This window comes from Vulpes lagopus, chromosome 23 (genome assembly GCF_018345385.1).
Source record: "Vulpes lagopus strain Blue_001 chromosome 23, ASM1834538v1, whole genome shotgun sequence".
Lineage (NCBI taxonomy): Eukaryota > Metazoa > Chordata > Mammalia > Carnivora > Canidae > Vulpes > Vulpes lagopus.
In genome coordinates, this window is record NC_054846.1 from 8,735,356 (window position 1) to 8,751,206 (window position 15,851).

At 35.5% G+C, this 15,851-nt stretch overlaps 1 protein-coding gene across 1 annotated transcript in view; it reads right to left on the minus strand.

Annotated features, from left to right (window-relative positions):
• TMEM144 (transmembrane protein 144) overlaps positions 1–15,851 on the minus strand; it is a 55,647-nt gene that overhangs the window by 1,960 nt on the left and 37,836 nt on the right. The window contains exon 13 of the transcript XR_005985135.1: positions 2,128–2,202. The gene's annotated coding sequence lies outside the window, so the exon portion shown is untranslated. The remainder of the gene's footprint in view (positions 1–2,127; positions 2,203–15,851) is intronic.

The following is a 15,851-nucleotide window of genomic DNA, read 5'->3' on the forward strand; positions in this document are numbered from 1 at the left end:
GACATGACTTCTCATTAGATACTACAAAACAGCAGAAAAGAAATGTGGGAAGTAAATGACAAATGAAGAATACACGTAAGTAAAATGATTTTTCCAGCATGCAAGAGAATTAGACAATTCTTGGTTTCTATGTGTCACTTCCCAGTAAAATGAACTAATATCTTTGAAGAAAGGATTGATAAAGGTTTGGGTGGGTGAAGTAGAAGGTGAGTTTATGTATCAGAAAGCTAAGAAGTGCACAAAGACTGACAGGGAGGCACTGAGAGGCCCTCCCTGCTGGCCCACTTTGAGGAGCTGAAGTATGAAGAACAATGACATTTACAACAGATTTTGACACATTGAACAACAACAACAATGAGTTTCCAAGTCCATAGAAAAAGAGAGAAGGGAGGGAGCAGGAAAAGTTTATTTTCACAGAAGAATATTGTGTAAAAAATATACAAGATCACCTTTTTGTAATCACTGATATAATTTGTTCAGACCAGGGATCATCACGGATGTGGTAGCTAATAGGGGAAAGTTAGTTGGGGAACAGGATATTAACAAAGCCTCAAAGTATTTCTTAATAATATTTCAATCTGGTAGGAAACACCTAATCAAATCATCAAACTCAGCATCTCTCTTGATATGATACAATGGGACGTATACCGTATTAACTATTGTATACTGATAAAAATGGCTAAATTGAAGCTATTCACAAGGAAATGATCTGATAAATCAAGATTATAGGCTATTTTTATAAGACAACAGGCCTAGATTCTTCAATAAAAAAGTCAGTATCATTAAAGATAAAAACAGCTAGGACAGGGGACAGGTATAAATAGAAAGGCTGTAAAGAAACATGGTAACTAAATTCAATGTGTAAGTCTTGAATGGACTTGGATCAAAAAAGTGATAGGAAGCTATAAAGGACATTATTTTAAAAATCAGGGTAATTCAAATATAGACTAAGTGTCAAGTAGCTATTGCTGTGCAACAAATTCAAATTCAATGGCTTAAATAATTACTTATTGTTTCTCAGGGTTCTGTGGATTCTCTTCTGTTGATAATGTTAGCGCTGCCCATGCAGCTGGAGGGAACCACAGGGTGGCTGGAATCCTCTCTTCATAGGCCCTTGTCTCTCAGGAATAAATAAATAAAAATCTTTAAAAAAAAGGGAACTGGACCAGCTTTCTTGGTGGCACCAATGACCTTCCATAAAGACAGGTCCTATTTAGTTAGCATTTGGCTATCTAGTCTCTGCTTGCAGTGGGTCTTTGGTTAGCGTCTTAGAGGTTCACAATGGCCCTTAATGTATCAACCACAGATGTCATATTAGATAATGGTTCTGGATCAATGTTAAGCTTTTTGGCTGTGTTAATAATATTGTGATCATGAAGCACAATATTCTAGTCCTCAGCCATAAAGGCAGGGGTCGTTAAAATAACGTGGCAGGATTTGTTTCATGAGTGGAATTTACCTTCAGGAACTCTAGGGAGGGAGGAGAGAGAGACAGACAGGAAGAGAGAGAGAGCAAGTAAAGGAAGCAATATGCTAACAATTATTAGAGTTAGGTTAGGGGTGTACAGGTGTCTCTATTACTATTCTTTCAGATTTTCAAATCTGGGTTTGTTGCACAAATTTCCCTATGTTTGACACTTTATTAAATAAGACTTGGTAGAATTTGAAAAAACCCTGGCAAGCTTGTGAAGAGCAAGTCTATACCTTTTCTACCTACTGATCCTGGATTCAGTAGGCCTGGGATCCGCCTGTGTGACAAGAACCAAGGTGACTCTCTTGGTCTCTGGTTCACACTTTTAGAGACACTACACCACACCAGAAAGGTGAAGAGGGGCCCACACACTTTATAATTACACAGACAGAGGGCCAGAAAATACAGATTGTACAGAAAAAGATGGGAAGAGGGAAGTTATGAAAAATGAAAAGGTAACAAAATAAGATGGAAGAAGTGAAACTAAGCGTTTATAAGACTAACTATACATAGGATAAACTCATTGGTTAGATTAAAAGACTCAATGGATCAAAAAGCAAAACTTATCTATATGCTGCTCATAAGCAACTCAGCTAAAGTTAAGTCAAAAAATACATTTAAAAGGCACAGTGGAGCTTTATAAAGATAAATTTTACCTTCTGTAATGAAGATCTAACTGGAATAAATTTTTCTGAACTAAGTAGTATAACATCAGAATTCAAGAAGCAAACCTACAAGAAATAGAAAAGGAAATGAATAGAAACATTAACTGACAGATTAAATTTAAAAAATAAATATTTGGCTTAAAGGATGTGAAAAAGACAATAAATAAAGTTGATTTGATTTGTATATGCAGAATCTAAACACCTGAGAATAGTTAGATTATCTTATTTTTAAGCTTCCATGAAATATTTATAGAAATTGACCCTATCTTAGTGCACAAAAACTGCTTCAATACGTTTTAATAAATAAAAATAATATGGATTACATTAATTTTGTGAATAATAAAAATGATAAAGATTTACCACCTGGAAATTTTAAAGATGTATATTTATTTATTTTGGAGAGAGAGAGAGATTGAGCATGGGGGAAGAGCAGAGGGAGAGAGAGAGAGAGAGAGAGAGAATCTCAAGCAGACTCCCCCCTAAGCACAGAGCCAGATCCAGGGCTCGACTTCACTGGGTCCAATCTCATGACCTGTGCCAAAAAGTCAAGACTCAGGTGCTTAACTGAGTAAGCCACCTAGATGCCCCTAACCACGTGGAAATGTTAAAATGCTATCTTAATTATTCTTGCGCAAAACAGAATATTTTAACCAATAGTGCAGAATGTCTAGAAAATGAAGATAAAAACTGTGTATTGAAATTTAGGTGACTTGTCTTAAGCTATATTTATAGAAAACTTAATAGATATAAATACTTATACTTTACCATGAGATAGAATAAAACATTGAATTAAACATGTGACTCAGATTAAAATACAGAGGATTTAAAAAAAAAGATTTTATTTATGTATTCAAGAGAGACACACAGAGAGAGGTGGAGATATAGGCAGAGGAAGAAGCAGGCTCCATGCAGGGAGCTTGTGACTTGTGGGGACTCCATCCCCGACTCCAGGATCACACCCTGGGCTGAAGGCAGACTTTCAGCCGCTGAGCCACCCAGGCGTCCCAATACAGAGGATTAAAATGATTAAAACAGAAATATAAAAGGTAAATAACAGAATTGATAAATAAAACTAAGAGCTATTTTTTTCTTCAAGAACTGGTATTTTAAACCAATAATAATAAAATAAAAACCATGCAGCAACACAACCAAAGTACTAAAAAATTTGAAAGATGTCAATTGTCCCTGAATTAAATTTATAGATTTAGATGCTATCCAATCAAAATGCCAACAGATGGGGGCTCCTGGGGGGTTGGTTAAATGATTGACTCTTGATTTTGGCTCAGGTCATGATCTCAGGGTTGTGAGATGGATCCCACGTCTGGCTCCATGCTCAGTGTGGAGACGTTTAGATTCTCTCTCCTTCTGCCCTTCCTCCTTCTAAAACAAAACAAAACAAAATGAAAAAACCCAACAGATGTATTGTTGCTGCTGTGTTTGTTTGATTGGAACATGATAGGGTTATTCTAAATTTATCTTGAAATGTAAACATATAAGAATAACCAGAAATAAACTGAAATGGAAGAGGAATAACAGAAAGCTAAACAATTTTAAGCCATATTATTAAGACAGTAAGTACAACTCTTTGACCCTAGCACAGAAAATGATTACAAGATTCAGAGATTGACTCAAGTGCCTATAGGAATTTGGCATACATAAAAACATTACAGAACTTTGAAGAAAAGTAGAATTATTCAACAAATAGTGCTGAAAAAAAGTTATGAGGTTTTGAGGAAAATAGTATAGGTAAATCTTCACCCCTCGCTCTAAAATTAACTCCATATGATTTAACATTTTAAATATAAGACATGAAAATAAAAGTGTTAGAAAAAAATCATAGAGATTTAAAAGAATTATTTTGGGAGTGTGACCAAAATCTGTTAAATGGGAACACTTGATATGTTTTACCTTGTAAGAATTAAATGTATGGGTGGTAATCATCAACAAAACCAAAATAAAAAATAAACTAGGAAAAGTATTTACCAAAAAATATATACCACAAGCGAACAAATTAATTTCCTTAACATAACAAAAGGATCCTACAAGTTATCCTTTTAAATCCCCAGATTTCCTAGAAAAAATTGTCAAGAGATTTAAATATGAAGAAAGGTCACAAGAAAGGCAATATAAGGAGCCGATAAACGTAGAAAGAATTGATCAATTCAGCTCACAAACTAATACACACCTACACCTCCTAGATGTTTAGATGCCGTTTTTAATCAAATCACATTGGTTAATAATTAAGAAACTGATAAAAATCATTTTGGTAGTGTAGAGAGAAATCTGTTAACGGGGTTAAAATACAGTTACAACTTTCGTAGAGTATTGTGGCAGTATCTATCAAAATTTAAAATGTGTATCTATCTTGTGATACAATAATTAATTCTACTAGAAATAAGCCTCATAAACATATACATAGAAACGCACAAAATATACATGCAAAGATATTACTGGTAGCATTTTATTTACTTTTTAAATAACAAATTAAAAAAAACAATATACTTTTGTTTTTTCGTTGCTTTAAAATAAACTTGTTTTATTGGGAAACCAATTTAAACAAAATCTATGTCCATTTTAGTGAGAATGTAGATGGGCATCATAAATTCTGTGAAAAAACAACAAATTCTTGTTCTATAAAGAACTTTCTTTTAGGGTAAAGTCCAACCAATATGAATAACAATTTATGTTGATGCGCTTCTCTCCCTCTTTCCATTCTTTCTTTCTCCCACAAATAAACTGCATAAGAATGGGTCATAAGAAAAGCCCTGTTGGATTCTGAGAGATTTTTCTGAAAAGTTTGCCTGAATCAATAGTAAGTCAAACAGCTGGGGATGCAGAACTCAGTAAAACCACACAAAAACTCAGAGGAATTACGTTTTTCTTCCTTTGATTTATGATTTTGGAACATCTTTTCAGGAGGATAAGTCAATCCCACAAAGCATTGAAGTTAAGAAATAATTAGGCATTTTGAATTTTTGCAACAGCCACAGAAAAGAGATCCACATTTACATAAAATAGCGCAGCATGTAGAAAGAGTCTGGTTTTTGCAGAAAATCCCTCCTACATGAAAGCGTTCAATTCCAAATTGCCTTCCTTCCAGTTGCTCCCCCACCCCCCACATAAAATGCACAAAAATCTATTGGAATATATATTGAGAGATTTAGATTTTTTATATATTTTCCTACCACTTATTTAAGAAATCTGTCACATTCCTGTATTAAAGTTTATGGTTTTATTACCAGGACAACACATATAAGTGATTTTGAATCTCAGACCTGAGGTCCTCAAAAAGAAGTGTCCTGATCAAGATGATAAAAGTGAAGAGACAGGATTTGAAAGGACTTTTGTTGTGTAAATGAGAAATGAAGAAGGTTCTGGAAAGTATCTCAGCTTCTGATTTGAGTATTTTAGACATGTCCAACTTTCCTATCTTCATGGAATTTGCTTCTTGGTAATTTTCCATGAAGCATTTCAGAGCTGGGACAAAGAGGATTGTTGGGTACCCGACCTTACATCAGACATTTACCTTAGTAAAACATCATTCTGTACCCAGGAAACAGGAACTGAGGACACACCTTCCTTTAGCCAGTCCACCCAGTGATGGTAAGAAGCCATAAGAATCCATATTCAGAATCCATCCAATTACAGAAAATGATTACTTAATAGCCTATTGGGAAAACATTTCCGCCTCTGGGTTGCAAAAAGGTCTTCAAAAATAGCAGGGCAAATAGTCCCAGGTCTTTGTGACCTAAAATGTCTAATGAAGCCGAAGAAGAATTATTAGAGCATCTTAGAGAAAACTGAAGCCGTTCAGCCTAATGATTTAGTAATGATGTCTCTGTCATTAGGTCAGAGAATAATGTGGCTTCTAGCTCAGTATTTTTTCAACCACATTCACCACTGCTAGGAGCACCGGCTTTGAGAATTGTCCTATGCCCTTAGTATTCTCAGGCAACACGCTCTTCTGTTTACATAACTCTAAAAATGGATTTATTTTGTGATGTGTTCCACTTCTAGGAAATTAAATGATAAAGACTAAATAATAAAGTCAAAAAGTAATAAAAACCCAAGACTGCAAAACAGATTACCACACCAAGAATTCAACTGAGATGTGTGGAGTGTAAGGTAGAAAATAGTCTTCTTAGTCCAGATTTAAAAAATCCATAAATGGCAAAGTACAGTCATTTCAGAAGACAGATGCAGAGGTTGGGGAGGAGAGAAAGGAAGCCCAAATTAAAAAAAAAAAAAAAAAAGAGAAAAAGAAAAAAAAAGAAAAAAGTTTACTTTTTTTTTTTTTTTAAACATAAAGACTATTACGATTAAACCTGCACTGGCCTCTGGTGGTCAAACTTGAAAATGTATTTTTACAGATGAATTAAATGAATATTATTTAATACACATTAATAACTAAAGGTGAGGCAACCAGATGCTTTACTTTGAGTGAATAATTCCTTTTAATCAACTCACTTGACTACAACATTTCTCCTTATTATACATGGCTTCTCTTTGGAGAGGTCATAATTGTTCCAAACTTTAACTGTGATGCAGCAGCTAGAAGTAGAGGTTGTGTTGGATGACACCACAAATATATACTTTGGACTTAGGTATTGGTGTATGTTACAATTTATATAGAAATAACAGAAAAGAATATTTTCCTGGATTTCTTAAGCTACTTCATTTGAGAGAAGTAGACTATGACTTATTTAATGCCTTATTTTATCATGCACATTAAAATGAAAGTTTTAGGAACACAAATGACTGTCAGAGAATATCAGGATATAGAACCTTAACCCAGCAACCAAACACAGTGCTTTTTCGTTACTCTATGTGAATGTTAGATATATCTTAGAGTTATTGATCCTTAAGCAAAAAAAACAAAAACAAAAAACAAAAAAAGGTTGTATAATTCATTACAGCTTTAAGAAATATAAGATTTTTAACTCCAAGATTATTTGGAATATTAATTTTTCTATCTAGAGAAAATTAAAGCCCACATTTTCTTGGCTGTTTAGTTTTAACATCAGCTTGAATAATTTCATATGGAAGCCAACAAAATTTTTTACTAATGTATTCCTTGAACCTCAAAAAAATCCCCCCAAAACAGCCTGCAAAATGTATAATTTTATTTGACTTCTATTTTTTATTCTAGTCATAAGACATTCTTGTAACTAAGAAAGATGACAGAAACTGTTTTGCTTTCATTCTTTCTGATAATTAGAGGATTTCAAATGATTTCCTGTTAAACTTTGTAAGTTTTAATCTACTATATTAATTGGATGTGAGCTCTTATTAAAAGACAGTTACAAAGTGAAATTATAAATGGCCTTGAATTTTAATACCTTAATTTTTCTCAAATAAACTTCTTTTAATATAAAACCTAAATATGTGATAGGAGATAATTTTAGCACCAAACAAGGCCTTTAGGAGTTAGCTTAGCTTAATTCATTCAATAAACATGCATTGTGTACCTATTTTTAAAAAATATTATGTTGGCTACAATACAGTGAGGGTAAACTACAAAGGTAAATCAGAAATGGATCTTGAGATTAAGATACTTCTGGCTTTGCGGAGAGACAAGAAGGACTTAAGGAAAGTGAGACTGTAAAGTAGAAGATGAAGACATGCATTGTTTCAAAGAAATGACCCAAAGTGCACTTAAGCTGAAATAAAAACTCCTATTGAGGAGATGGACAGATGGTAAACTAGAAAGAGGAGCATTTTTAAAAAAGTGGAATACATGCAAACCCAGAAGTAAACATTAATATTCTAATAGATCAAAAGATTGTGGTACAAAATGTCAATTCATTGAAGAGAAAACTTCGACAGAAAATCTCAAAGAGTTAAAAATAGACCTGCCCTACGACCCAGCAATTGCACTGTTGGGGATTTACCCCAAAGATTCAGATGCAATGAAACGTCGGGACACCTGCACCCCGATGTTTCTATCAGCAATGGCCACAATAGCCAAACTGTGGAAGGAGCCTCGGTGTCCATCGAAAGATGAATGGATAAAGAAGATGTGGTTTATGTATCCAATGGAATATTACTCAGCAATTAGAAACGACAAATACCCACCATTTGCTTCAACGTGGATGGAACTGGAGGGTATTATGCTGAGTGAAATAAGTCAATCGGAGAAGGACAAACAGTGTATGTTCTCATTCATTTGGGGAATATGAATAATAGTGAAAGGGAATATAAAGGAAGGGAAAAGAAATGTTGGGAAATATCAGGAAGGGAGACAGAACATAAAGACTCCTAACTCGGGGAAACGAACTAGGGGTGGTGGAAGGGGAGGAGGGCGGGTGTTGGAGGGGAATGGGTGACAGGCACTGAGGTGGACACTTGACGGGATGAGCACTGGGTGTTTTTCTGTATGTTGGTAAATTGAACACCAATAAAAATTAATTAAAAAAAAAAAAAAAGAAAAATGTTAAAACAAGTAATAAAAGAAAGACAAATGAAGTAAATGACAGGCTATTTTTTGTTTACTACATATTAACTTAAAAATGTTTTTAAATTTTTATTAGAGAAAATTCCAAACATACACGAACATGTAAATGAAAACATAACGCATCTCCAAGTACCCATCAACCACTTTCTGCAACTATGAACGAACGTCCAACTTTGTTATTAAAAGCCCCACCCACTTAACCCCACTCCTATATCATTCTGTAACAAATCCCAGGCCTCATTTGATTTCATCCATAAGTAATTCAGTTGGAATTTCTAAAAAAAAGACACTTCTAAAAAGCAACCCAAATACCATTATCCAGCCTAAACATACTTCAAGATAACTTAGTTTTCCAATTGCTTTATTATTGAAATAAGGATTGAAATAAGGTCCTGATGTTGCTTTTGGTTGGTTCACATGTCTATGAAGTTATTTTAAATCTATAGACCTTTCTCTCTTTCTCTCAATGTACACTTCCACGCACGTGTATATATGAGCAGCTAAATACATATTATATAGATGTATAGAAATACTTATGTACACACACGCACACACACACACACGTATTTGTTGAAGGAATCAAGTCATTTGTCCCATACGGTTTCCCACACTTGGTATTTTGCTCATTTGATGTCTTTAACATCTCTGTGGTGTTTCTAACATCTTCCATTTCCCCCTATTTTGTGTATATTGGTAATTATAGGGTGTTAGACACTTTAGGATTGACGCTCTGTTAGGTGGTTTTGGAGAGGGCTTAAGGAAGTGGGGCTTTGCTCTGGATTGGATGTTGTCAGAAAGTGAGTAATTCTATGACTGGGTGTCTTTATAAATCTTATCTAGGAGGAGGGAAGACTAGAGAGAGGCCAAAGCTGTCACTGGTAAAGCAGTCAGTCACTCATCTCAGCCAGATGGGATATTTTGTGGCTCAGATGATATTTATGTTTTGTCTGGGCTCAGATATGGTTGTGGGTTTTTCTTTTGATCTTTTTGGTCACAAGGTGGCCTTGTGGGATGTTGAGGTTCTGTGAAGTTGTTTCGTTCAACAGAACCCCAAGGCCTCACTGAGAGTACTGGGCCAGGTCCTGCATGTTAGGACCACTTTTCTCAACGTTTACTCACCAGTTCATCTCCTCAGTATATGCCTGAGGAGGAAATGCATGCATATCTCCACAGAAAGTCTAGAGCAGGAGTGTTCGTAGTCTCTGAACAGAAGAATCGATAAACAAATTGTGGCGTATTCATAAAACGCAATGGAACACTCCTCATTAACGAGACAAACTGTTGATACATATAACAAAACATTTGAGTCTCAAAAACATGATGCAGAGAGAAAATAAGCAAACACCAGGGAAACATATTGTATGGGTCCATTATATACATTGCATGACTCCATTATATATGAGCAAAATTTATAATGATGGAAGCACAGTGATCACCTAGAAGAGTGTGTGCGGGGTGTGGGGTGGGTAGAAGGTAGAGGCCTGGGAATTGACTGCAAAGAGTCATGAGGGAAATTTCTTGGGTCTAGGTAGAAGCAAGACTTTATAACTTGATTTGTGTGATGGCAGGTCAAATGTTTAACTTTGTAAAAATTCATCAGAGTGAGCATTTGTTGTACATAAATTGTGCTTCAATAAAGTAAATATCATATTCAAGTATAATTTTTCTATTTGTTGGGCTATTACTGTCTCTTCACCTTTTTTTTTTTTTTTAGAGATTTTGTTTATCCATGACTGATACACAGAGAGAGGCAGGGACATAGGCAGAGGGAGAAGCAGGCTCCCTTTGGGGGAACCTGACTTGAGACTTGATCCCAGGACCTGGGGATCATGACCTGAGCCAAAGGCAGATGCTCAACCACTGAGCCACCCAGGTGCCCCTCTTCAACTCTTCTTATCCATGTTCTTTCAACATGCAAATTTCATAAATTGACTTAATGAGACTAATCCTCAAATTTCCACCAAACCTCTTTGTCTTACTATATAATATTTTGAGCCAAATATATTGTTTTTGAACACAGTCTTAACATGTTTCTTACCCTCAAATTTATGGAATTTTATCAATAATAAAACATTTTATGTATTTTTAAAATTTATCATGAATGGACTGACCACTAATAGTGCTGGGCCCAGTCAAGTAAATGACAATTTATTTTATTTACTTGTCTTTCAAGAGTTATATGTTGTGTTTCAATTGAGAGATACATTATGTATGTGGAGAGAATATATTGGGCTTCCTTCTTTAGACTGTGCATGATTTTTTTAAAAAGTTCTAACAATATATTTTAGTAGGCTCCTTACCGCCCACCTCCCCCAACACCTTTGATTTGACTAGAGCTTATTTTGACTTCAATATAAATGAGTAAAACCCAGGTATGAGCCAGAGGAAAACTTCCCAAGAATTCCATGTTCTTTTGTGTGTTTATAAAGAAGTGTTTTTACTATAGTCTCAGACATGTTCTAAAGCAATCACCACAGACTAGTAATACCAAGCAGTGTATTTAGGAGTTTAAACTCAAATTCTTTTTATGGTTGAAGAGCTAACTACTGCAAAATGGTTTACCTACGTGTGATGGTTAATTTTATGTGTCAACTTGACTGGGCCACAGGGTGTCCAGATACTTGGTTAAACATTATTCGTGGTGTGTGTGTGAGAGTGTTTTGGGAACTGATTAATATCTGAATTGGTGGATTGACTAAAACCAATTGTCCTCACCCATGTCAGAGGCCTCATCCAATTCATTAAAGGCTGAGTAAGAGCAATTCCCTGTCAGCCTGACATCTTTGAGCTGGAATGTCAGTTTTCTCCTGCCTTGGAGGATTGGACTCAGAGGAGAACTTGGAGCATTGGCTCTCCTGGTTCTCAGGCCTTCAAACTAAGGAATTTACACCATCAATGCTTCTTCTTCTCAGATTTTTGACTCAGACTGTAACTATATCATGAGCTATCCCAGGGCTCCAGATTGCTAACCGCAGATTTTGAGATATCTCAACCTCCAAAATCTGTGAGCCAATTATTTATATAAAGGTTACTCTAACATCAGTGTAAACAAGTGATAAGTAAGTCATAGCACACATGTTAAAATTCTCTGTTCAATTTTATTTTTCCTCAGGATGCTTAGAAAGATAGGAATTGATTGATTGATTGATTGTCTTAATACTTTGTACTGAACCCTAATACAGATATTGTCAGAAAAAATCTGGGAACTGGGTCAATTACAGAATCAATGGGCGTCACGCACAGCACTACTGTCATTCACAGGAATTGACAAATGAGGAAGAAAAAGCTTTGCAGGTATGAACATTAAAAGAAACTAGAAAAAATATTTGTTGTTGCTGTTATTTTTTTCATTTCAATATATGCTTAGTTTTGTATGTTCAAACATTATAGAAGTATGAGGAACTTAAAAGTTTTGGAGTGTTTGGCTGGCTCAGTTGGTAGAGCATGTGACTCAGTCTCAGGGTTGTGAGTTCAAGCCCCAAGCTGGGTGTGGGACTTACTTAAAAAAATATTAAAAGTTTCTTATTAGAAGTCTCATTTAAAAAAATACAACCAACTTTATGTGTTGATTTAGTATCCTGCAACTTTACTGAGTTAGTTTATAAGCTCTAACAGGCTTTGTTTTGTTTTGTTGTTGGAACCTTTAGGATTTTCTACTTAAAAGGTCAAATCCACAAACAAATCATTTTACTTCTTCCTTTATAATCTGAGTGCCCTTTAATTCTTTGTATTTCCTAATTGCTCTACTACTTCCAGTACTATACTGAATAGCTGGGAAAAGGGGGAATTTTATCTTGTTCATGATCTTAAGGGGAAAACTTTCAGTCTCACCGTTGAGTATGATGTTAGCTGTGGGTTTTTCATATATAGCCTTTACTTTATTGAGGAAGTTCCTTCTATTCTCTGTTTATTATATATACTATGAAAGGCCAATTTTTGTTTAGACTTTGTTTTATTTTTTAAAGATTTTATTTTATTTTATTTTTTATTTTTTATTTTTTTAAGATTTTATTTTTTAAAGTAATCTCCACACCTAGCATGAGGCTAGAACTTACAACCCTAAAATGAAGAGTCACATGTTCTACCAACTGAGCCAGCCAGGCATCCCTAAAGATTTTATTTTATTTATTTTATTTTATTTATTTATTTTATTTTATTTTATTATTTTCTAAAGGTTTTATTTTTTTCAGGCAAAAGGTTAAATTATTTTTTCTTTTAAAATTTTATTTAAATTCAATTGATTAACATACAACGTATTATTGGTTTCAGAGGTAGAGATCAGTGATTCATCAGTCTTATATAAACCCAGTGCTCATTACATTACATTTTAGACCTTCGCAACATGTAATTCTTCTGCTTCATCATCCAGTTATCCCATGGCCCCATCCAACTTCCCCTCCAATGACCCTCAGTTTGTTTCCTATAAGAATCTCTCCTTATGGTTTGCTTCCCTCTCTGATTTCATCTTGTTTTATTTTTTTCTCTCTTCCCCTATGATCCTCTGTTTCTTAAATTACACAGTATGAATGAGTTCATACAATAATTGTCTTTCTCTGATTGACTTATTTCACTTAGCACACTATCCTCTAGTTCCATCCACGTCATTGCAAATGGCAAGACTTCATTGTTTTTGATGGTTGAGAAATATTCCATTGTATATACATATCCCACATCATCTTTATCCATTCATCTGTTGATGGACATCTGGGCTTTTTCCGTAGTTTGGCTATTGTGGACATTGCTGCTGTAAACATTGGGGTGCATGTGCCCCTTTGGATCACAACATTTGTATCTTTAGGATAAATACCCAATAGTGCAATTGCTGGGTTGCAGGGTAGCGCTATTTTCAACTTTTTAAAAAATTTCCATGCTGTTTTGCAGAGTGGACTGCACCAATTTATATTCCTACCAACAGTGTAAAGGAGTTCCGTTTTCTCCACATCTTTGCCAACACCTGTCATTTCCTGACTTGTTCATTTTAGCCATTCTGACTGGTATGAGGTGATCTCAAATAAATAAAATCGTGAATGAAAGTGGAGAGATCACAATCAACACCAAAGAAATACAAATAATGATAGGAACATATTTTGAGCAACTATATGCCAACGAACTGGGCAATCTGGAAGGGGTGGATGTATTCCTAGATACATATAAAATATCAAAACTGAAATAGGAAGAAATGGAAAATCTGAACAGACCCCTAACCAGCAAGGAAATTGAAGCAGTAATCAAAAACCTCCCAACAAACAAGAGTCCAGGGCCGGACGGCTTCCCAGGGGAATTCTACCGAACATTTAAAGAATTAAAACCTAATTCTTTATAAATTTTGGAAACTAGCCCTTTATCTGATATGTCATTTGCAAGTATCTTCTCCCATTCTGTAGGTTGTCTTTGAGTTTTGTTGACTGTATCCTTTGCTGTGCAAAAGCTTCTTATCTTGATGAAGTCCCAATAGTTCATTTTTGCTTTTGTTTCTTTTGCCTTTGTGGATGTATCTTGCAAGAAATTACTGTGGCCAAGTTCAAAAAGGGTGTTGCCTGTGTTCTCCTCTAGGATTTTGATGGAATCTTGTCTCACATTTAGATCTCTCATCCATTTTGAGTTTATCTTTGTGTATGGTGAAAGAGAGTGGTCCAGTTTCATTCTTCTGCATGTGGATGTCCAATTTTCCCAGCACCATTTATTGAAGAGACTGTCTTTCTTCCAGTGGATAGTCTTTCCTCCTTTATCGAATATTAGATGACCGTACATTTCAGGGTCCACTTCTGGGTTCTCTATTCTGTTCCATTGATCTATGTGTCTGTTTTTGTGCCAGTATCACACTGTCTTGATGACCACAGCTTTGTAGTACAACCTGAAATCTGGCATTGTGATGCCCCCAGCTATGGTTTTCTTTTTTAAAATTCCCCTGGCTATTTGGGGTCTTTTCTGATTCCACACAAATCTTAAAATAATTTGTTCTAACTCTCTGAAGAAAGTCCATGGTATTTTGATAGGGATTGCATTAAACGTATAAATTGCCCTGGGTAACATTGACATTTTTACAATATTTATTCTGCCAATCCATGAGCATGGAATATTTTTCCATCTCTTTGTGTCTTCCTCAATTTCTTTCAGAAGTGTTCTATAGTTTTTAGGGTATAGATCTTTTACCTCTTTGGTTAGGTTTATTCCTAGGTATTTTATGCTTTTGGGTGCAATTGTAAATGGGATTGACTCCTTAATTTCTCTTTCTTCAGTCTCATTGTTAGTGTATAGAAATGCCATTGATTTCTGGGCATTGATTTTGTATCCTGCCACGCTTCCAAATTGCTGTATGAGTTCTAGCAATCTTGGGGTGGAGGCTTTTGGGTTTTCTATGTAGAGTATCATGTCATCGGCGAAGAGGGAGAGTTTGACTTCTTCTTTGCCAATTTGAATGCCTTTAATGTCTTTTTGTTGTCTGATTGCTGAGGCGAGGACTTCCAGAACTATGTTGAACAGCAGTGGTGAGAGTGGACATCCCTGTCTTGTTCCTGATCTTAGAACTTATTAAACTCAACACCAAAGAAACAAACAATCCAATCATGAAATGGGCAAAAAGACATGAACAGAAATCTCACAGAGGAAGACATGGACATGGCCAACAAGCACATGAGAAAATGCTCTGCATCACTTGCCATCAGGGAAATACAAATCAAAACCACAATGAGATCCCACCTCACACCAGTGAGAATGGGGAAAATTAACAAGGCAGGAAACCACAAATGTTGGAGAGGATGCGGAGAAAAGGGAACCCTCTTACACTGTTGGTGGGAATGTGAACTGGTGCAGCCACTCTGGAAACTGTGTGGAGGTTCCTCAAAGAGTTAAAAATAGACCTGCCCTACGACCCAGCAATTGCACTGCTGGGGATTTACCCCAAAGATTCAGATGCAATGAAACGTCGGGACACCTGCACCCCGATGTTTCTATCAGCAATGGCCACAATAGCCAAACTGTGGAAGGAGCCTCGGTGTCCATCGAAAGATGAATGGATAAAGAAGATGTGGTTTATGTATACAATGGAATATTACTCAGCAATTAGAAACGACAAATACCCACCATTTGCTTCAACGTGGATGGAACTGGAGGGTATTATGCTGAGTGAAATAAGTCAATCGGAGAAGGACAAACAGTGCATGTTCTCATTCATTTGGGGAATATGAATAATAGTGAAAGGGAATATAAAGGAAGGGAGAAGAAATGTTGGGAAATATCAGGAAGGGAGACAGAACATAAA